Source organism: Corvus cornix, chromosome 3 (assembly GCF_000738735.6).
Source record: "Corvus cornix cornix isolate S_Up_H32 chromosome 3, ASM73873v5, whole genome shotgun sequence".
NCBI classification, from domain to species: domain Eukaryota; kingdom Metazoa; phylum Chordata; class Aves; order Passeriformes; family Corvidae; genus Corvus; species Corvus cornix.
The window spans coordinates 102,649,954-102,672,006 of NC_047056.1; the positions used below are offsets into that span (position 1 = coordinate 102,649,954).

General features: G+C 38.8%; 1 long non-coding RNA gene across 1 annotated transcript; it reads right to left on the minus strand.

Moving 5' to 3' along the window:
- Positions 1 to 2,407: 2,407 nt before the first annotated feature.
- Positions 2,408 to 7,921, minus strand: LOC120411586. The gene is made up of 3 exons (XR_005604009.1): positions 7,882 to 7,921; positions 5,131 to 5,253; positions 2,408 to 4,300 (listed from the first exon to the last, which is right to left on the minus strand). It is a non-coding gene; the product is annotated as an uncharacterized LOC120411586 (long non-coding RNA).
- Positions 7,922 to 22,053: the final 14,132 nt, after the last annotated feature.

Sequence of the window (22,053 nt, forward strand, 5' to 3'; positions counted from 1 at the left end):
ACACACAAAATCTGAAGAGCCCAAAGCAAGTTAAATCATAGAATGATACAAATGTTAAGGTTGGAAAATACCTCTAAGATCATCAAGGCCAACCATCAACACAGCACCCCCACCATGTTAGACATCAGGAAAAAATTCTTCACTGAAAGAGACATTGGGCACTGGAATTGTCTGCCCAGGGAGGTGGTGGAGTCACCATCCCTGGACGTGTTTAAAAAAAGACTGGATGTGGCACTCAGTGCCATGGTGTAGTTGATGAGGAGGTGTTAGGTCATAGGTTGGACTAGATGATCTCAAAGGTCTTTTCCAACCTAGTTCATTCTGCAATTCTGTGATTCTGTAAGCCATGTCCTACAGTGCCACATCCATACATTTTTCCAACACCACCAGGAATGGTCGCTGCACTACTTCCCTGGGCAGACAATTCCAATGCTTTACAACCTTTCCAGTGAATAAATTTATGCTAATACCTAATCTAAACCTCACCTGTCACAACTTGAGGCCACTTCTCTCGACCTGCCCCTTGTTATTTGGGAGAAGAGACTGACCTCCACCATACTACACCCTCCTTTCTGGGAGTTGTAGAGAGCAATAAGGTCTCCCCTGAGCCTCCTTTTCTCCAGGCTAAACACCCCCAGCTCCCTCAGCTGCTCCTCACATGATGCCTCTCACCAAAATACGAAGTTAATTTCATTAAGCCCTCATTTCATACCAGATAAAGATCAACTCAACAGTGGTGTGAACAACTGAAGCTCTCTGAGCTGTAGCTGTATTGGTTTGAGCATTTAGCTGTTGAAACCAACATAGGGAGCACAGTAAGAGCACAGTTTGATTTGCTCAATTCAAAGTACATATAGGATGGACAAATATACATTAGAAAAGTACCTTCTCTTCTAATGAGTTTTGGACTTCTACTTGCAAAGTTTCACTTGTAGAAACCTATATTCAATCATTCCTTGAGAAAAAAGATAGTGAAACAAAGTCTGCTGACTCTGAAATGTCCCCTTAGGAACTAGATTATCATTGGTTGCTTATTGAGATATCTTTTGTGATTATGGTTTATGCAGACAATTTTAAATTGGAGGGTGCAGTTGACTGAAATGAGCTAATTCAATTTATAAATGCAGACTGCTGGAAAGAAATAGTTTTTTTCAGGTCCAAAATGAATTTTATTCTACCTTAATTAGGAGAATATGTAAAGCAAGTGTGGGGAAATAGCTTCTAATTTACAGTAAAAAAGTAAAAGCTAGTAGTTTTTGAGATCAGCCTTTAAAACAAGAAATAGACAGTTTGAGACTATGGTTCATTATTTAACACATATGTGTCTGTATTTATCATGCAAATTCTCTGGAATTAGATTAGAAAGCTCAGTTTATTTTTAACTGCTTAAGCAGCAGAAGAAACAGCTAAACTAAGGTCAATGAATATGAGATGAGTATGAATAACTTTTTTACACTTTAATATTAATATTTAGGGAAATATTAATCCTCATGGCAGGATCCAGTCTGGTGGATTATTTCTCAGCAGGTAGCAAAAATCTTGCAGAGAAAAGAAATATTAAATCCACTTAAATACCAGTAAATTACATTGTTTATGGGATGATCCACTGCTTCACTGATATAGAAGTCTTTGAAAGGAGAGAACATGAGCATTCTGAGCTAACAAGTCAGGCTGTACATGGAGAATATGCAGAAGATTTATATTTTCTGTGATGGGAAGAAGGACATATGTCTTGCAAATTACACCCACTCCTCAGCATAACTGCAGTAATAGATTCAACCTCCATCAACAGATCTGTGACCAGAAGGAGAGCTACATACACTAATAGAAATAATGTAGATCTCCCCCTCCTAGAATCAGCAGTTTATGTCCTAGAAGCAACATTAAATTAGAGGATATTGCTCTCATGAACCCCAGTCTGGTGTTCTGCATCCACCTGTGGGGTTCCCACCACATGAAGGACATGGACCTGTTGGACAAAGTCCAGAGGAGGCCTCCAGATGATCAGAGAGATGGAGCACCTCTGCTATGAGGAAATGCTGAAAGAATTAGAATTGTTCAGCCTGTAGAAGAGAAGGCTTCAGAGTGACCTAGTTGCACCTTCCAGTACCTGAAGGGAGCCTACGAGACAGATGGAGAAATGCTCTTTACAAGGGCCTGTAGTTACAGCACAAGGGAGAATGGCTTCAAAGTGAAATAGAATAGGTTTAGATTAGATATTAGGAAGAAAGCCTTTACTGTGAAGGTGGTGAGACACTAGAACAGGTTGCCCAAATAAGTTGTAGATGCCCCATCCCTGAAGTGTTCAAGGCCAGGCTGGATGGGGCTCTGAGAAACCTGGTCTAGTGGAAGCTGTCCCTGTCTGTGGCAGGGGAGTTGGAACTAGATCATATTTAAGGTTCCCTCCAACCCACACCATTCTATGATTCTATGACATCGTACTTTCAACTGCTTTCCTGTTTCATTTTAAGCTATATAGAGGAGTAATACTAAACTGGGTTTAATTCCTTAAAGTCATGGGAATTGGAATGGCCCTCTGCTTAAGCCAGGTTCTTTGACTGTTGAAGGGGTTTCTTTAGTAAAAGACTTTTTTTTTAAATTTCAGTTCAAACAGCATCACAGATACAAAAGGTGGAATCAACATGGATATGTTGAGCTTACCTCCATTCCAGGAAGAAGAGAGCTATTCCCTTCCATCAGCCTGGTGTAGGTGGTACATAGTATTAAAAAGTAAAAGAGATTTCCCAAAATCAAAGTAACTATGATGCAAACTTAGGTCTTTGAAGAGGGTTAAGAAATGACAGTGACCCTGAAATTGCCGTAGTCAGGCGCCACGATTTCAAAACATGATACATGGAAACTTGGAGGCTTGCCCTTCCTCCACTGAGCTGAAACACATTTATTAGTTTGGTTCACTTTGCCCTGATGCTGCTGGAATTGAGGAACAGTCAAGCTGAGATTCACGACGAAAATGGAATAAATACAAAGGCCCACACTACATAAAAATATTCAGCTATGTCTACAAGAGTTCATACTGAAAATCACACTTTGTGCTGGTCTTACCAATGGCTTTGAGACCTTCTTTAAAGTAGTGTTTGTGACTTGGTTATGGCAGTTTGAGGCCGGAGGCAAACTGCAAGTCTGTAGCCAAGGAAAGGATAAGCCATAACTGTTCTCCAGCATTCCTCTGACTTTGTTTTCAGCAGATTTTTTTCATTAAAAATCATTTCTTTGTTCAAGACAACAGCAAGGATGAATGTCATGCATTTGTGTGCATACAATTGACAAAAAAAATAGCTTGCTCCTGAAGCTCATATCTTTCCCAATCACACAGAAGCTAAGATAGCAAAATTATTTTTTTTTAAATAAAATGACAAGCAATAACAATAGCTGCTAAAAAATTACTACAGGAAGATGATAACCATGAGAAAAAGAAAGCATTCCTATTATCATAGCATTTCATAGGAGAAATAATCTCAGAAGTAATACAGATCAAAAATCATATTATTTGTCTGCCATTATTATCAAGAAATGCAAGTTTTACAGCAATTCCCCACAGCCTGAGGTTATTAGAAGGTTGCTAAATTATAAAAACCCTCTGGAATTCCCACCACCTCCTTCTACCTTAATGAAAACACATAACATGACTTCCAGGGCAAGAGGTAAGGTTGCACTTCTTCCTCCAGGGACTGTTTGAGGAAAGCTGAAGAGGTTCCAGAGTGAACAGAGCAGAAGGAAGCTAATTTTGCACATTCTGGGACTTTGCAATGCCAATACATGCTATTATAAATATACATTTCAAAAATGCACCATGGTCCACTTTAAACCACAATAAAAGCAGGACCAAAGCCAGACAGCAGCAATGCCCAGATGAAGTAAGAATGTGACATGCAGGGCCCTGAGAAACAAGTGTCCAGAGCTGAGATATATTGCAAAAAGTTGACTCTTGGCCTGGGAAAGATGAGGAAGAGCAGCTTGTTGGGGCTCTGCAGCATCTCTCTGTAGCTATGGGGCTTGCTTGCACTGTTTTGTTCTCATAGTTTTCAGAATTCTTTTTTTTTTCACGCACAATGCAGTCTGTGGCAGATGCAGGAATGTACATATTTGTCATCGTGTCTGCTGAACACAGTTAAGTGTGCCATTCTCCATTATGTTGTCATCTTCAGGTAGGTTCAGGTCAAACAACACATACACAATGCACTTTTTTGTGTAGGAAGACAAAAGTGTACTCTGAAACCACCAAAAATAAGGAGCTTTCATTTTCAGACTCTTTTGGTAGCCATATGTCAGAAGTCTTGCTCTACAATGACATTAAAAAAATAAAAAACAGATAAACAAAAACCAAAACAAATGAACAAAAAACAATCCCACCACCCCTTAAAAACCCAAACCAATGCCATACTTGGGAAGGTGCATGAACTGGCAGTCATAGATTGTTGCCAGCCCCAAGATCACAGCCACCCTTCTCCTCATCCAGAGAAATAGTCATATATAGATAAGAAGCAGAACAGATTCAACCATCTGGGGACATTCAACAACATTGCTCTGGAGTGTGCTTTTACAGTAGTTGCAGATTTCTTGTTTAGTAATCACCTTTCTCATTTTATTTGTTTTGTATCCTTCCTTTTAAAATTAAAGTCAGAAACAAACATACCAAATTTACCTCTGAAACAGGTAAACCTATGGAATAGGTTCCATGGCCCATTACTTATTAACGTATTCCCACATTATCAGTGAGTTTGGTTTTACTCTTTGATAATTTTCAAAGAACAAAGATAGAAATAAGCATCACAATGGACACATGAGACAAGAGGATAGCCACTATTCTGCCATCACAGGGACTCCTTCAGAATTAAATCCTTAATGGTATGTGTGTATAAGCTATAATAAAGAACTATTTTAATGCCAGATTACCAAGTACAATGCAGTTTTCAGTTTGTACAAGCTGTCATAGAACTATGCTATTATTTGCACTGTAAATTTTTTACTCACAGAATGTTCAGCATTAAATATTTAAGATTCCTGGTAAGTTAACGTTTTGGGAAAATACCTCTTATGTTTTCTCATTCTTCTGTAAATCTTCGTGTATTTTAGTAATTTATTACAATTTTAGAAGTTTAAGATTTCTACCTTTTCTTCTGCAGCTGATTGAGCTCTGAGGATCAACCTTTGCTACCGTTATCAGGTAAGGTGGAACCCATTTCATTCTAGAACAGTACAAAACTTTCCCAGGAGGTTCTAGTAGCAAATGCTCTAAAAATAAAAACACGCAACAGTATTAAGACTTTGTGCTTAACAGATCAAAATTTAATTTAGGCAACCAGGTAAGGGGAGACTGCAATTATAAGTCTTTTGAATTTTTTATATCCCTGGACTATTGGCATTGATATGATATGCTAAGCTTCCTAATATCTGTAGCATGGGCAAGTTTGTAGGAAGATAGAATTTGAGAATGTTATTTTGCTTTTTTAAAAACTGAGAGAAAATCATATATCTAGTAAGATCCTAAATATTATGTCATCTTAAGAATAAAAAAGCTCACTATTGCCTGCAAAGTCCTTAAAAACAGTTTTTTCAGAAATTTGCAGGTTACTTATTAACAGAAATTATTGAATACTCATTTGCAAATAAATTGAAATGAACTGCAAATTGGAATTAATTTGCTACAGTATTGAATAAGTATTTTTTCAAGTCTATCCTAATCAAAAGTTTAAAGATGAAATGTAAATTACTACAATAAAAATACTGAGATCTTACAGTATTTCTCATCCGCAGTTCTAAAAGTATTTGAAAAGATGCTTTTTAACAGCTTCAATTTATCAAGCAACTTACTAGAACCAAGACCTTGAATCTAATTCACTTGAGTCTAAATAATGCCTACACAGACACGTTATCATACATCTGATATATATATATATATATATATATATATAGTGTTTATTATTGATCCACAAAATTGAATATATTCCTTTTACCAGGGAGCCCATATTATTGTAATTAATTAAACAGAACACAATAGCATTTGACAAGCCAAGGGGAGGCAAACACCAACTGCTTTTCCTTCCAAATTCTCATCTCCTCTGATGCTGCATTTTAAACACCAGTTCTTCTGTCATTTTTTAAATACTGCCAAAGAAAATTTCTTTAGCATGAAAAGATTTTGCTTGAATCCAAATAAAATTGTAATAGTCACACTAACTGGTTTTACTGAAGTGCTTTTCATCAGAAAAGGGACATTTTACTTTATTTTCAGGAGGCTCATACAGATTTGGTTAAGCACATATGAAATGGATAATACAATTTCCTTCCAGCCACAGAAGAAACCTCCAAAAGCAGAATCCTCATGTTTTTCTTTCTTATTCTTCTTTAATGCTTCTAAGGTTTTTAAAAGCATAAAACTAGCTTTGAAGGTACCATGAAGATGTTCCTCACCTCAGAAATGAACAAATTGTTCACACAAGTAACAAAGATCCATCACAAAATTAGTTAGAGGTTAAAACACAGACAAAGATCAATTATCTATTCTGCTAGGTCTGTCCTGTAAGTGCCAGTGCTCAGTCACCCTCACTGAGAAAAGTGTTTCAGTTTGTGTCTCTTGGCTCCTGTTCTGCCAGTGGGCACTACAGAAAAGAATCTGGCTCCATCTTCCTTGCACTGTTTCTTTAGGTATGTATACACCCTTCACTGCACCCTCTCCACTATGTCCTTATCTCCCTGGTACTGGAGAGCCTGTAACTGGACACAGGGCCTTGGGTGTTGCCACACCAGTGCTGAGTCCAGGGGAGGGTCACCTCCCTCATCCCACCAGCAACACTCCTGAATGCAGCCAAAGAGACCATTTGCTGTTGTTGCCTTTGGTGTTGGCTCATGTTCAATCTGGTATCCATGAAGACTTCAAAGTCCTTTGCTGCAAAGTTGCTTTCCAGATGGTCACCTTTCCTGCTCGTACACAGGCAGTGCCAAAAATTCCCAGTTCTCATTTCTAGGAGTTCCTACTTAAACAAAGAGAAAAGTGGGGGATTATCTGTACGTGATGTCTTTTGAATTTTACAAGGGGGCATTTAAATACTTAGGAAAGGCAAAGGAGAGAAAATGACAACACAACTCTGCAGCAAACTGTAAATCCAAAATAATTCAAGAGGCAAAGATGGTTAATGACACAAAATTGACCACTTCAGATAACACCCACATCTTATTCCTGGTAATGTTTACTGATATAGCAATAAGGATTACCCCAACTAAGTTTTACCCCAAAGAGGGTGTCCCTATGATATTTACCCAAGCCTAAATCATTGTAACGTTGATGCCTGGTATAAGGGCTGGACCAGGGGATGCGTGGGAGGCTCTGCTGCTGAGGCAGATGGGTCTGATGCTGTGCTGCCAGCTAGCTCACACTGCAGCCAGCTCAGGTTCAGCCTACTGGGCCTCCTCTCACAGAAACCCAGCAGCAGTTTTAATTCTTTTAGAAAACACAACATTGCCTACAAGATTCCTACACTGAATGCCACAAAAAGCAGTTTTCTTGACAGATTCCTTCTCTTTCCTTTGAAACAATCTCTATGTGTCTTGCCTGTGTACTCCTCCCTCCAAGGCTCCTCCTTGCTGCGTAGGCACGTGTACATAAACTAGATGAGTTTTCAAAGTTTTACCCAACGTGGTTATAATTATTACAGCTCTCTTCCATTTACAACTGTTCCGGTTTGGCCAAATTTAGAAATATATCCTCTGAGAGAAGGCACAACCACCCCTCCCCCCACCAGGTTCGGGAAAAAATAAATTTTCCTCGAAGGAAAGTGAAGAAGATAAAACTATTCATTTAACAAACACACGGGAAAGGAAAATAATGTTAAATGGTAAAATCTTTCACTGTAGTGGAAAAACCTGGGAAAGTGTCAGAGTCCTCCCTTTGGTCTCCTCGGAGCTGGGGCTTGGGCTGGGGCCAGGCCCTCTGTGCCCGGTGGAAAGTCCTCCCGATGTTCTCTGATGTTACAGCAATCAGGCAGACCAGTAGAAAATGGGAGAAATCCGAAATTCCAGAGAAGGAACAGTTCAACTCTCAGTCTCTCTCCGGAGAACAAGAAACTGGAAAAAAACTGGCCAAAAGCTGACTGGAAAGCCGCAAGCCGGGTGCTTCCTCGCTCCCCTGCCCCCGCTGGGGAAAAAACCATCCTGCTATCTTTTTGTGTCCTTGAACAAGCTGCAAACTGCTTTGAGAAAGTTTTTGCTCAGGTTTTTTTTTCCTTCCCCCTCTCAGGCTCAGTTTAAAGGCATAGAAAGGCCCAAAAATTAATTTCTGGGCATAGGCAGCGATATGGGATACACATCATAAGGTCACCCCAAGACAGCTTTTTTTAACAGAAATAGACACCAATGTTGTAAACCAGATATGCCAAGCAAAGCAGTCAAGCTTCTCAATCCCAGACAGGTGCCAGGATAGTGCTGCTAGCTCCATGCCTCTGTTCCTGCCTTGGGAGCAGTGGAAAGGCAGCATTCCTCCTCTCTCAGGTGTCAGAGCAGGTGAGTAATTTAATCTCTCCTTGCAATTACATCTTTCTTCTCCTTTCTCTTGTCTACTTAACCTCTGGAACAAGGATTGCTTTTGTGACTTACAAGACACGTTACTCACTGTGTCTGGACCTCAAGTGTAGGAAATGGAAGGAGCAATCGGGACTTTCAATATTCCTTCCTTTTCAATTTCTTGGGGTTGGCTTACAACGACTTTCTTGTTACAGGTAGGATTTTTTGTCCAGGACAGTCTTATTGGGTGACTGCACCATCACCGCTATGAAGAACAGAATAGGATTCAGCCTTAAGGGACAGTAAAACCTTTTCTAAATAGCTGTCCTATATGAGGGTCTCCATGGCCAGCCAAAATGGTATTAGTTTGATGCTACAGGACTGCTGCAGTATCAAAGTAAAGGGTTATTTCTACTAAATATTAATCAATGCATTTCTTGAAGTTATGGTGTTAATAATCTTTTTCCATGTCTTAGCTCATGTCTCAAAGTAAACCTTATATTCTTGACCTCTCTCGGTTATAAAACTGCAATAACACATCCCAATTTTAGTGAGCAGTGAAATCTCTAAGTGGAAACAATTATGTAAATAAATCACAAAAGTACAGGTAATATAACCTGAAAAGAGGCTTTTTTCAGCTAATAAAATTATAGAAAGTGGACAAAATAATTCAAAAAGTAGCCTTGGAAACTGTCCATATAAATTAATGTAGGAGAGATACTGAAGAATGAACACCTTCTAACTCACTTTACATGTGAGCAACTGTTGGAAAATGGTTAGAGGATCAGGGACACGGATCACTGATAAAACCAGATCGATAACAGAACTGTACAAGAAAAAGCCTGCAAGCAAAGGTCTGCATGAGAAAAAGCCTCCATGAGAAAATGCCTGTGTGAGAAACAAGCCTGAGAACAAAAAGGGAGTTTTTAGGAGGTACAGTGCTGTTCTGATAAAGATGTGCTGACCATGAGAAGGGAGGAAAAACTTTGATCTCTCAAGACAAAACATAAAGCTTGCCGAATGTAGTCTTTTATCTAACCCAACTATGTAGAAGTAAGAATGCGCCTTTGTAAGTTTAAACTAATTAAAGAACTGATCAGCATGTATACTTTCACACTATATAAGTGCCTCTGTATTGCTAATAAACGAAGCTTGCATTACCAATCACATTGATTGTCTGCATGGTTCCCCCCACCGAAGTCAGCAAGTAACAGTACCTGGTAGGGTAGAATGGCATCTACATGCCTTAATCTACATCTGTGTGCAGAAGGGCACTGAGTCTAAGATGAGAATAAACTAGTTAGGACCTAAAGGAAATAATTTTGGAGATCAGCTCGCCTGACAAGATGTTAGTCCATGTATTTACTGCAGAAACTTTTACATGAGTTTTACTAAAGGCTTGTCGTCTGAGAGAAAATACCAATAACAATAGTAAAAGGTTAAAGAAATCACTTTTTAAAAAAATATTTGTTCACATGGTTAATTATATCTACTGTTAAAAAAAATATCTCAAGCCAAAGGCTTTGATGTATTGATAGCTCTACACTTACCTGTGAAAACAAAACCTTTTCAGTCCTCCATTTGCTCTACTTAGAAGAGTCTTATCCCCAACTACCAAAACAAGACAGAGTCTTCCTTTGCAGAACTTTCATCTGCCTAAGCTTCTCACTGTAAGACAGCTATGAATCAGTTCTAAGTTCTCAGTAATTTTATTTTATTTGTGAAGGCTTAAATGACAAATCTACTGACTCAGCAATGCTAGATGAAAATTACCTTCTCATCCTACTCTCTACTATCCTTATCCAGCACCCAAGGACCAAGCTTGTCTTTTCCACCAAGCTTGCTTTTTCCACCAGGTCAGAAACTAGGAGCACTTCATCTAGTGAAAAACTGGACATTTTATGTGACAAAACATGTCATTAAGAACTTGAAAAATCAAAGAGTTCTAAATATATTACAGATTTTTTATTACTATAGCAAATACATATTCTGACTAGGTAGAAGAAAACACTGCTGCCTTGCTTGACTTCATTGCATGAAACATCTTGGCCTTGGAAACAAGAACTTCCAGCCAAATGATTCTTTGTTCAACTTATTCATGGAAGACTGAGTTTGTCTAACACTCACTTTGTCTCCTTTCAAGCTGCTGTTTTAAGATACTTGTGGCTGTCCCAGATGGTTGCTGGCTGACAGAATTAGTGCCCTCAAGGGAAGATGAACAATTTCAATTTTACAACCATTTTTGGCTGAAGCACCAGACCAGGGTACTGCCATTTTTCAGAAACAAGACTTTTAGTTTTAAATCATTCATATAACTGCTCGCTGAGCTCCAGGATTTTCTTTTCTTCACCTACTTTGATTTGTGAGAAAGAATGGATCACCAAGAGGATCCTCTGGTTATTCCTTTTGTAAGATCCCTAAAGTCATGTAATTAGTTCCAGCATAAGATTCTTTTTCTTACTACAGATGGCAACTTGAGCTTACAAAGGTCCCTTGCCTCATTTCATTTGCACTGCACTTAAGACAAATGTTGAATACAAGAGTAAATCAGGTTCTTGCTGCATACTTTACCACTGGGTTCACTTCATAGGGAATAGACTTTCACTTCTCTTTCAAGAGAGTCATTACTTAGGTATGTCTGTGCCTGGTCCACCTTACAAAAATATCAGGGATAGTTTTGAGGCAGACTCGACAGTAGTTTGGAATGGTGTCAGAAGTCTGGGGGGTTTTATTATTATGCATGTATTGGGCATTCAAAACATAAACAGTGAAAAATTTGCTATCTCGTTCATGCTAAAGTCATGCTGACCTTTTACTAAAAAGCTGTGTTCTTAGTGGCTATTAAATCCATTTTAAATCTTGAATCACAGATTAAGTCACTGTGTCTTATAATTTTAATGGGCCCATTCCCACCCTGATTTTATTGAGGGGTTGTCCCACTCTGCTCCTCCTGACTTTGTGTATCAGCCAAGCACACTTGCTGCTGTCACTAGTAAATAATAATAAGTAAATGGTATGTGGTTAGTGCACATCTCTGATTGAAAATTTTTTTCTCCTTCAAAAGAATCCTTCAAAATCACATCCCTTCTCTGTCATCGTGGAGCAGACACCAGCAGACAATGTATTTGTGCATCAACTAGTGGAATGAACCTTCAGGCTCTGCTGGGACCTCCTGCCACAGCCACACAAAGGCAGTTAATAAGAAGTCCCTGAAAACCTGTCTTAAGTGGCAGAACTGAAGGGGAGATTTTGAGGCAGCACAGGCTCATTTACATGTATCTTACACTTCATTTTAAAAGAAGTCCAATTCTCTTAAACCTTTCTGAACTGGTAAATCTAAACTGTTGACAACAAAAGTAATTGCTATATGTAGATTAACTCCAACTGTTTGTAAAGTTCAACTCCATTTCCAGCTCTGTTTTCCACAATGTAAGCATTCCAGCAGATCTGCATTTCATTGCACAGATGGTCTCTCAAAAAAAACAGCACAACAAAAACTATTCATTGTTAATATATTTCTGGTGCCAAGACACACAGAAGGTTTATATGCCACTATGGAAAGGTAAGACTGAAGTAAAGCTGTTTCTCAGGTAATAACATCATCTTTTACTTATCTTCTTTCACAAGGGTAGCTGTTACCCTAGATCTCACTAGGTGTTCAACGGACAATATAAAGGAACTTTCTTTCCAGAAGCATCAGCACTTCTAACTAGTTTGTTAAACTAAACACGTTCCTCATGACCATTCTCGACTTCCCTAACAACCTGTCCAAATTCATGTAAATCACAGCCACAGCAATCTGATGAGAAACATAGTTGCCAGCTCTGTATCCAGAGAGCTGAGCCAGGTTATTCCCTGCATGGGGCATAGCCCTGTGCTTGGGGACAGGCAGGCTCTAGTCTCAGATATTAAAAGCTCTGGTTTTAAACACACTCCTGTCAAGACAGCACATACTTTTATAAATCTAATCCTCATCCAAGTCTGGAATTGAGTGTCACTTGCTCAATGCAGCACTCTTATCTATTGGGACAGGTGAGTTGTCCCAGTAAGTCTGAAAAGGTTTTGTGAATACAAATAAACTTTTGTTTTAACCAAGACTGGGAAGAGGTTTAAGAGAGTGCTAAGTCATGGAAATCTCTTGTTTGTGCCAGGACAGCTTCCGTGAGTGTGGATGTTCACTACACAGCAATCCTCTTTGTTAATATTTGCAGCCCCACTAGAAGTTTTTGAAAGTGCTTTAGAATCAGAGGCACAAAGCCAAACTACCCATTGTCCTGAGGTATCAGGCAGAAGGGAGACAAAGGATGGAGTGTCATTTCAAGGTGACAGATAGCTGTGGCCAGCTGAAGTCACTTCCTCTCATCCCGAGCTGTGCAGGCATTGCTGGCAGCCTCTCAGCGCCTCCCTTCTGTTTCACCAAACCAATTAAACCAGTTAACTTGTAATTGCTTTTGTTCCTCGCACATCATGCATATGGCAACTATTCCATAGTGCTCAGTGAGTCCTTGGGGATTTCTTTTTTAGTTTTAGTGTGATTTGCTGATTCTGTCTTGGTCTGCCTGTGACAATACCCATCAGCACGTTGACCACGCGATGTCTCCTTACTGTGTGAAGTGTGCACATCGGATACATAGCCTCATTCTCCCCTTGGCAAGCAGGTCTGATGCTCTGTACACACAGCAGGGGCCACTTACGGCATAATTTTAAAAAAAGCCACAGAAAACTTTTGTAGCCCATGCGAATTCAGAGTGCAGGCACAAGACACAGTTGCATAAGACAGCCACAAAGATCCCAGAAGATGCCAGTGGCCTTTCTTAGCTGCTCTCATCTCTAACAACAGCTGTTCTCATCTCATGTCAGGATCCAAATCCTTCTTGCAATATTTTTTTATACTATACACATTTAAGAAAAAAAAAATCAGTAGAAGTACATTCACATAAAGCAGTAGCATGACTATTTCAGAGCCTATCTTTTCAGCTTAAAATTATCATTTCTCTCATTCCTGTCAGATGGTCTGAATTCTGCAAGTGCCATAGATAGGATCCCTTTTCATTCATCAAGAAAAATTCACCAGTAAGAAGCCAAATGCTGAACTCTGACTTCTTTGCCACAAAAATTCTATTTGCCACCTGGAAGAGGTAGTTCAGTCACCAAAAGCATGCTGAAATTGCAGTGGGGCAGCTGGGGAGAAGGCAGTGTTTGTGAATGGTTAATCCACACTCATCTTCTGTGTCTACTGTTACTCTTTGCAACCTGACAGACAAGGAAAAAAAAAGAAAAAAATATTAGATGGCATTCCCACGCTCACTACCTCCATAATCTAATCTAATGTTTATGGATTTTGTAGCTGCAAAAAAGGATATTCAATACAGGTACCATTTATTTTTCTTGCAAGTACTTAACTTTTGAATCCTGTATTTATCATACTGTGTGGACTTGCACAGATAGATAAACCATTGTGCTCCACATAGGAATATATACATAAATCACCACTTTCCCCAATTAGCAAGTTCATTTTGGCCTGAAAAATGTTCTGAATCATTAACTAAATGGTTTTCAATACATTCCAGCTATGCTGTTCTGAGTGTACTGGGGCTGAAATAGAGCAATACACTAAAACCTGCAGAACTTCTCCCTTATAAAGTAAGAATTAGAATTCATTTTAGAATAATTAATTAATTAATCACTTGTCCAGATCTTGTGTCCACTCTACTGGACAATCCTTAAAAAAAAAATAAGATGTCAAAGCAGAGTAATTTTAGTGAATGGAAGCAGATACTGCTTAACCCAAATCACACACTGCACCTTTCTGAAAACAAAATTAATTTCAGTGATTAAATAATGACTCAAAAAGCAGATAGCTCCATTTATTTAGAACAGCACACAGCTCTGACTTTCCACTCAAACTGAATTTCACAGGAGTAGCAATGCAGACCTGGGAAATCCAGTCTTCAAATTCACTCTTTTCCTGCTCTAGCCTGTGATCACTCTTCCTGGGGTCCTGGACACCCATCATCAGCTGCAGAGCTCTGGGCCTTGTTGTGCTCATGTCCTCAGCCCTGGCTGCAGCAGCCCTGCAGTACTTAGAGGGGGCCAATAAGAAAGATGGGGACAGACTTTATTTTAAGAGAGTCTGCGGTGATAGGATGGGGGTAATGGTTTTAAAGTGAAGGAGGGTATGTATAGATCAGATATAAGGAATACATTTTTTGCAGTGGGGTGGGTGGGACACTGGCACAGGTTGCCCAGAGAGGTGGTGGATGTGCCTTCCCTGGAAGTGTCCAAGGTCAGGTTGGATGGGGCTCTGAATGACCTGATCTAGGTGAAGATGTCCCTGCTTACTGCAGGAGGCTTGGACTAGGTGACCTTCAAAGGTCCCTTCCAGCCCAAATTATTCGATGATTCTATGAACCTGACCCAAACATTCAGGACTAACACTAAACCTATCTAGACACAGCTTTGCAGAAGAACCTCCCACAAGGTCACTGCAGGCTTATGGAGACCAATGCAGGTCTCTCAGCGCTCCACAGAAACTGTGACTTGTGCTTATTGATCACCAATTCTGTAGTAAGGTGTGTGTATATTTGTACATATACAAAACACAGAATAAAGACTTCCAATCAATAAAATATCTGTTGCGTGCCCGAGACCCATAAAACTCTTATATTGCCCATATTCTGTAGACCGTTTCAAGGGAGTTTTTTTCACTCCGCTCCACTTAAAGGTTCATAGGATAGCTTCACTAACACTTGTTCAGAACACAGACATACACAAGAATTCACTTGAAGAGACATGACTACAGAACAGTCTCTGGGGTGGGAAATACACCCCCAAACCCATAAGACCCCTCAGTTATTCTGTGCTTGAGGTGCTGAATCTTTTTACAGGTCACCAGACAACATGAGAGAAGAATCCATTTTCACCTGCACATCCCAGGCTGGAGTTAGAAGGGAGCAGTGCCTTTCTTCCTATTTGCTTAGTGAAAACTTCTGAGTTGGAACCTGGAGTGAGATTTGCCCTTGCACACTTTTACAGCATCTGTACAAATTGAGTGATGTTGAACCTGCTACCCACACCTGCATTTCAGCCAGTTCCAGCCTTTTGTTTCTGTGTTGGTAGGAATACAGAAATGTACGTTACTATAAATAGCAACTAACAATACACCGAATGTTCAGAAGTGCCAAGGCTTATCTGCAGGAGTCAGTGGAAGCAAAGACAGGGTTTGTTTCAACAGAAATCCCAGGGCATGACGAATATAAAACCAAACGCATGGGAGAGAACACTTTATCTGATATATAATTATTTAATTATTTAGTTATTTCGTTATTTAATTACTTTAGTTATTTAATTATTTTAGCCTAAAAAACAAAACAACCCAAAAAGCAAGACCCATTCTACTGTGTTAAAAGGCGTTATGAGTCTCACTGAAAAGAGGAGAGGAGCAATCCTTCATTCAAAATCATATCATTATTCCAACATGTAGAGAAAAGCAAACTGGAAAATACCAACAACTTTACTAAATATTCCCTTCATATTAAGAATGCAAGTAATTGATCCTTCAGTTTCTCTCTATTTTTTGTTTTTTAGAGTATACAGAATATAATTTATTCATGTAAAATACAAAAGAAATTGGTCTATTTAACAATTTAGAAGAAAAAATAAAAAATCTACAAATTCATAACTATATCTAAAATCAGGACACTGAATTTCTGCTCTATTTCAAATAATTATGTGGAGCTAAGAGAAATTCTAAAGGAAAAAAGCCCTCACAAAATTCAATAAAGTCTTTTATATCATTGATATAAACTTATCATTGATATAACTTGAATAATTCTTACAATTTAATGTTGATACAAAACCAGCCAAAATAATTCTTTTAGTAAAGTAAATTAGAAATAAGGATTACATTCATCTTTATTAAGAGCTTGTTTGAAAGAGTTATCAAAATAACACTTTTCAATGATGTTTTTATTTCAATAAATTTGTATTTCATGACCCAGATACAAATGTGGCTCAGCTAGTTGGCTTTATCCAGCATCTGTCTGGATTTCAAAAAAACTTCTGCTTGGCCATCTTAAAATTCCCATTTCCACAGACAGGTCCTCTGTTGCTTTCTCCTATAACTTGATTCTTCAAAGTCTGAAACCAGGGGTTTAATGTGTGAGGGGTTTTTTCTTCTTTGTTTGACTGTCAGAAGTATTCGTCTTTTAGCTAAACCCTATCCTTTCATGTTACTGGGACTTCGGATTGTGTATTTTTATCTTTGTTTAACCTATAATTTTATATATATAGTTTTATGAGGTTACAAAATCAGTTACAAAAAAGCAGAATAGGTTATTTCTATTTTTTCATAGTATTTATTCTGCATTTTGTTTTGTGGGAATAATAAACCAAATATGAAGCCAGTCTCCTTACAATAGCACCACTTTTATTGTCAATAATACAACAGGTGTTAACTCACTACACTTCTATTAGCAGAAGCTAGGTAAGACCTACGTCAAATAAGATTGATTTTCTCCTTGAATCTTCACCGATCATTTCTCTTCATTAGACATTCAAATTCCTGTGATGAGGAGCATAAAACTAAGACAGATTTGCAGACAGAAAGATCATTATATTCTTTCAATATAATTTCTGCTCAAAACCCCATCACAAAGTAGTAAGGACTTTACTTTCAGGGACATGATGGAGGTATTTTTGTGACAGTACCTAGGAGGTTTGACAGCCCAGCTTCTGTTTGTCTACAGTAAGCTTTTTAAACATTTCATTTAAAGGAATGTAGTTATTTTTCAGGTTTCCTGAAAGACACAGGAAAAATGAGAGCAATCTGAATGTGCTTAGATCATAAGAAATAATTGGATTGAGTATGAGCTATCAACTTAAGCATAAGGTAGATATGCAAAGATTACAAGGAAGCACAGGTAATGAGATGAGATTGCTAAATAGACATAGCTGACTTGTGTTCCCAGCCCACGTAAAGTGACTGGACTTACAACCAGACAAGCAGTTTCAAAGTAATTAAATGCTTGTGCTTTCAGCTGCAAGGTTGCCTCTCCAAACCCACAGCATTTTTACCAGCATCCAGCAAACTGCTAATAAGAATGAGGAATGAAACAGCTGGGGGCTGCAGAATCATGTTGCCATGGAAACCACTGCAGGTGCGTGGTCCAAGGAATAATAAACCCCAGATTTTTAGAGTTTATAAAAAAAAAATAAGGAAGAAATGAAAAGAAGACAGAGAGAAATAAATAACACAAACCAAGGACATTGCAAACACTTTTGAGAGAAGGACAGACTAGTATTGTTAAATGGGATCTGTCAGAGAGAACAGTGCAAGGGATAAAGGGACTGAGCTGAAAGATATCTCAGTGCATAAGTATGCCAGAAAAAGGAAGAAGAAATCAGAACTAAACAAAAGAAAATACAAACACCAGAGGGCACTGAAACAGAAATAAAATCTATTACAGATCCCTGTGTTTAGAAGAAACAACAGAAGAAAAGAACAGTTCAGAAATTGATGTGGGAATCAGGACCTCTTGGATTGCCTAACATAGTTCTAGTTCTCTTATGCCAAAAATCATTTGTACATCAAGTCTCCCACTCGTGTAACTCATGCACCAGCCTTTCCCAAAATAACAGCTCATTCATCTGTGTAGAGCACATTGCAAATCTGATGGATCTGATTTTCAAAGGTATTTAGAGTCCCAAAACTGTAGCTGGTAGAATTTTCTCAACTCCTGAACAGGCTGAGCACTTAATTCACATTCACGTCAGTGGAACTGATGTTCCTCATGCTCACCTTGCCTGTCTGAGGACTCCTGGCACACTAAAGTTCCTCTACAGTGAGGGGGATGTGCAACTCTAAGATTTACTGAAGCAACCAAGATTTTAAGTGGTTTCTCTCTCTCAAGTGGCTCTATAGGACACGTTATCAATACTATTTTTATTAAGATTACATTTGTCTATGCAGCTTCCCATTTGCAGAGTTTATGAGCAAAAGGAAGAATGCTGTCCGGAGATGCCATGGAGTGAGTTAATTCCAGGCTCACAATACTCATGATGTAAAAGAGAAGTCTCAGAAGACCACGATGTCCCCAACCCCATTTGTGGTGATGGCTCCTCCACACAATGGCCACATACTGCCCTGCAATACTCTTACCCTTCACAGAGCAAGGAAAGGTGAAGGATTCAGTCACCACAAACATCAATGGCAAGAGTTTTCATGCTAGAAAGCCTTCTGGTGACTTTTTGACTATGAGGAAAAAAAAGTGCTGTTTTATACAGCACCATAACAGCAAATCCAGGGACAAGACAACACTTACGGTACAATGACAGGCCATAATCCAGAGAACAGCAAGAGAGGGGTTCTGGAGGTTCTGGTTCAATATGCAAGTTACTACATAGAACACTAAAGAACTCCCTGATGGCACCCCCTGAATTTACCATATAGTGGAAAAGCAGACAGAAGGTGAAATCATAGTGCAAAATTGACTAATTAAGTCATAAGGCCTGTGTACCTTCAAATAAAGAATAGAATAGAATAGAATAGAATAGAATAGAATAGAATAGAATATGGGAAAACTCAAACAGGAAAATACTTTGGCCAGATTTGAACAAAGAGAGCAGGAAATGTTAAAAAAAAAAAAAAAAAAAAAAGTAAAATAAAACAACAACAGTAAAACCCCAGAATCGAAACAAAACCAACAAAATAAAACCCAAACAAAACTCCACCAAAACCAAACCCACAGCTATATTAGTTAGGCTTGGTTTTCATACATGCATTCACTTACTGAGCATATTAAAAAAATACAACATCCTCTCCCCCAAAAGCCCTAATGAAGTGGTTTATCTCAAAAGAGACATCACATAAAAACAAAACTTTTAAAAAAGTTATTTTCAGATAGCACACGAAAGGCAAAAGATGCAAAACTTGGAGCTATGACAGAGACAGTTTAAATATATCATCCTAGAGGCTGAAAATATAACCAGCCATTCCTGAAACACAAACTAAGACTAGATTGCCTGCAGGGATGAAGCACAAAGTTAGAGAAGCTTCTAGAAATAAGATGGTCTTTTGAGTCATGTCCAAATAAAGAAGGAGAAAAGAACTCAAAGAAAAATTAAGGTAAGCAAAAAAACCTGAGGAAAATGTTGCTAAAGGTATAAAAACAAATAGAAATTATTCCTTCATAGAAGTAGAAAGCCTGACAAGAGTGTCTCTAGGGCTACTAGACGATCAAGGTGTAAAAGAAGTGTTCAGAACAGATATAGCCTCAGCAGAAAATCTAAACAAGATTTTTGTAACTGAGCTTATCAGGAAAGAATCACAGTATCATAGAACATCCTGAGTTTGGAGGGATCAACAAGGATCATTGAAGTCCAACTCCTGGCTCTACACAAGACACCCCAAGAGTCACACCATGTGCCTGAGAGCATTGTCCAAACACTTCTTGAGCTCTGTCAGGCTGGTGCTGTGACCACTTCCCAGGGGAGCTGTTCCAGTGCCCAACCACCCTCTGTGTGGAAAACGTTTTCCTGACATCTAACCTAAACCTCCACTGACACAGCTTCATGACAAGAAATCAAAGGAGACAGAGGTTTTAAGGAGAAACAGACCAGTAAGGTCTGTGTTTATATTGCCCAGACTGCATAACTGAAACTGCTAAAAATAATTCAGTTAACAGATATACAGATAAATATGAAGTATGTGAATAAATGTCAAAAACATGCCAAACTACCTCCAAGTCATTAATGGTTTCCTGCATGAGCTCAAGGAAGGTAAGATGCATTCCAGAGTAAAAAAGTACCTACCCTTACACAAAAAGAAATAAAATACATCAGTCACTAGGGAACTGAAGATCAAACCCTGGTATCTGAAAGTGGAAAAAATATAAAACAATTCTTCTATAGCTAGGACACTATATTAACATGAGAATAAATATAAAAATGGATTTTCTAAAGCACATGATGTCACAATAATGAAATTTACTTCTCTCATAGGGTGAGGTGAACTGACTTTGGCTTGACCAGGAGTCCACTAAAGCTGCTCCAGCCGGGAGCCTTTTCCAGCGCCGACATACCATGAGGTCACAGCCTCTTTCAGACATCTTCATGTTCTGGTGTGGGTCCATCACGAGCTGCACGTAGATCTCTGCTTCCCCATGGACCTCCATGGGCTGCAGAGGAACAGCTGCCTCACCATGGTCTGCACCACAGGCTGCAGGGGAATCTCCCCCCCGTCACCTGGAGCACCTCCTGCCCCTCCTTCTGCACTGACCTGGGTGTCTGCAGGCTTGTTCCTCTCACATATTCTCCCTCCTCTCTTCTCTAGCCACAATTTCTTCTGCACAATAACTTATTTCCCTTAACTCTGTTATCCCAGAGGCACTACTGCCACTGATGATGGGCTCAGCCTTGGCAGGGGTGGGTGTCTTGGAGCTGGGTGACATTGGCTCTGCTGGACACGGGGGCTGCTTCTCACAAAAGCCACCCCTGTAGTCCCTCCCAGCCACCAACCCCTTGCCACACAAACCTAATACACAGGACTATCAGATTAGGGGGAAGAAGTTTGACTTACACATCTTATCTTTAGTAAAGCTTCTGGCATTTGATATTTACATAGGAAAATTAAGGATATATCATTTAGGTAAAGTTAATATTAACTGCCTGCACAACAAATGGACAATAATAAGAAAACAACATGTTCATATAATAGTTATTAATAGTTACTTTTAGCCTGGAAAGGTGGGAGATGAAACAGAAGATCTGTCATAGGTTTTGAATTATATTCTGAATTTTCTGTAGTGATATGGTTGAAAACAGAAACAATTTATGGATGCTGGAAATGCCTTAAAGATTCTCAAGGACATAGTTACATCCCCTTATCAAAGAAATGCCATGAAATTTAACCAAAAAAATGGTACGCCTGAGGAAGAAGAATTAAAGTAGTAAATATAAAAATGAGACTGTTTACACAACACCACTGCAGAAATGTAGCTGAGGCTACAGTAAACCACAAATAAAATGAGTTGAGAACATGAGTACAGAGTAGAAGTAATTCTGTAGTGAAGGTAGAGAAGCATTTCATGAAGGCCATGAAAAGTAGCTGTTCCATTCTGCAAAGTATTGACAAGACCATAACTATGGTACAGTATTTCAAATAAAATTTGACAACTCAAGGGGAAACCAAAGGAGGTGTTCTAAAAAGTAATGTGAAAAAAAAAAAAAAAGAAAAATCAAAGAATTATATTTGTTGAAACTAAAGACAATGTTTTTAAAAGCCTTTCAAAATATAAAAATTCATAATAATGAAGGAAGCAACAGTGAGGTATTCCCCAATATGCAAACACTTAATTTGAGAAAGGGATGTTATTCTATTACAGTTTTAGGAAAATTAAACAAAACAAAGCTTTTCAACATGATGTCAGTTAAGCACTAGGAGTAATTAACCACGGAAAGTACCTAGCACATCTTCTAATTTGGCCTCTATTATTGTCAAGCCACTGCTTGAAATAGAGTGTCAGGGTAAATACCCAC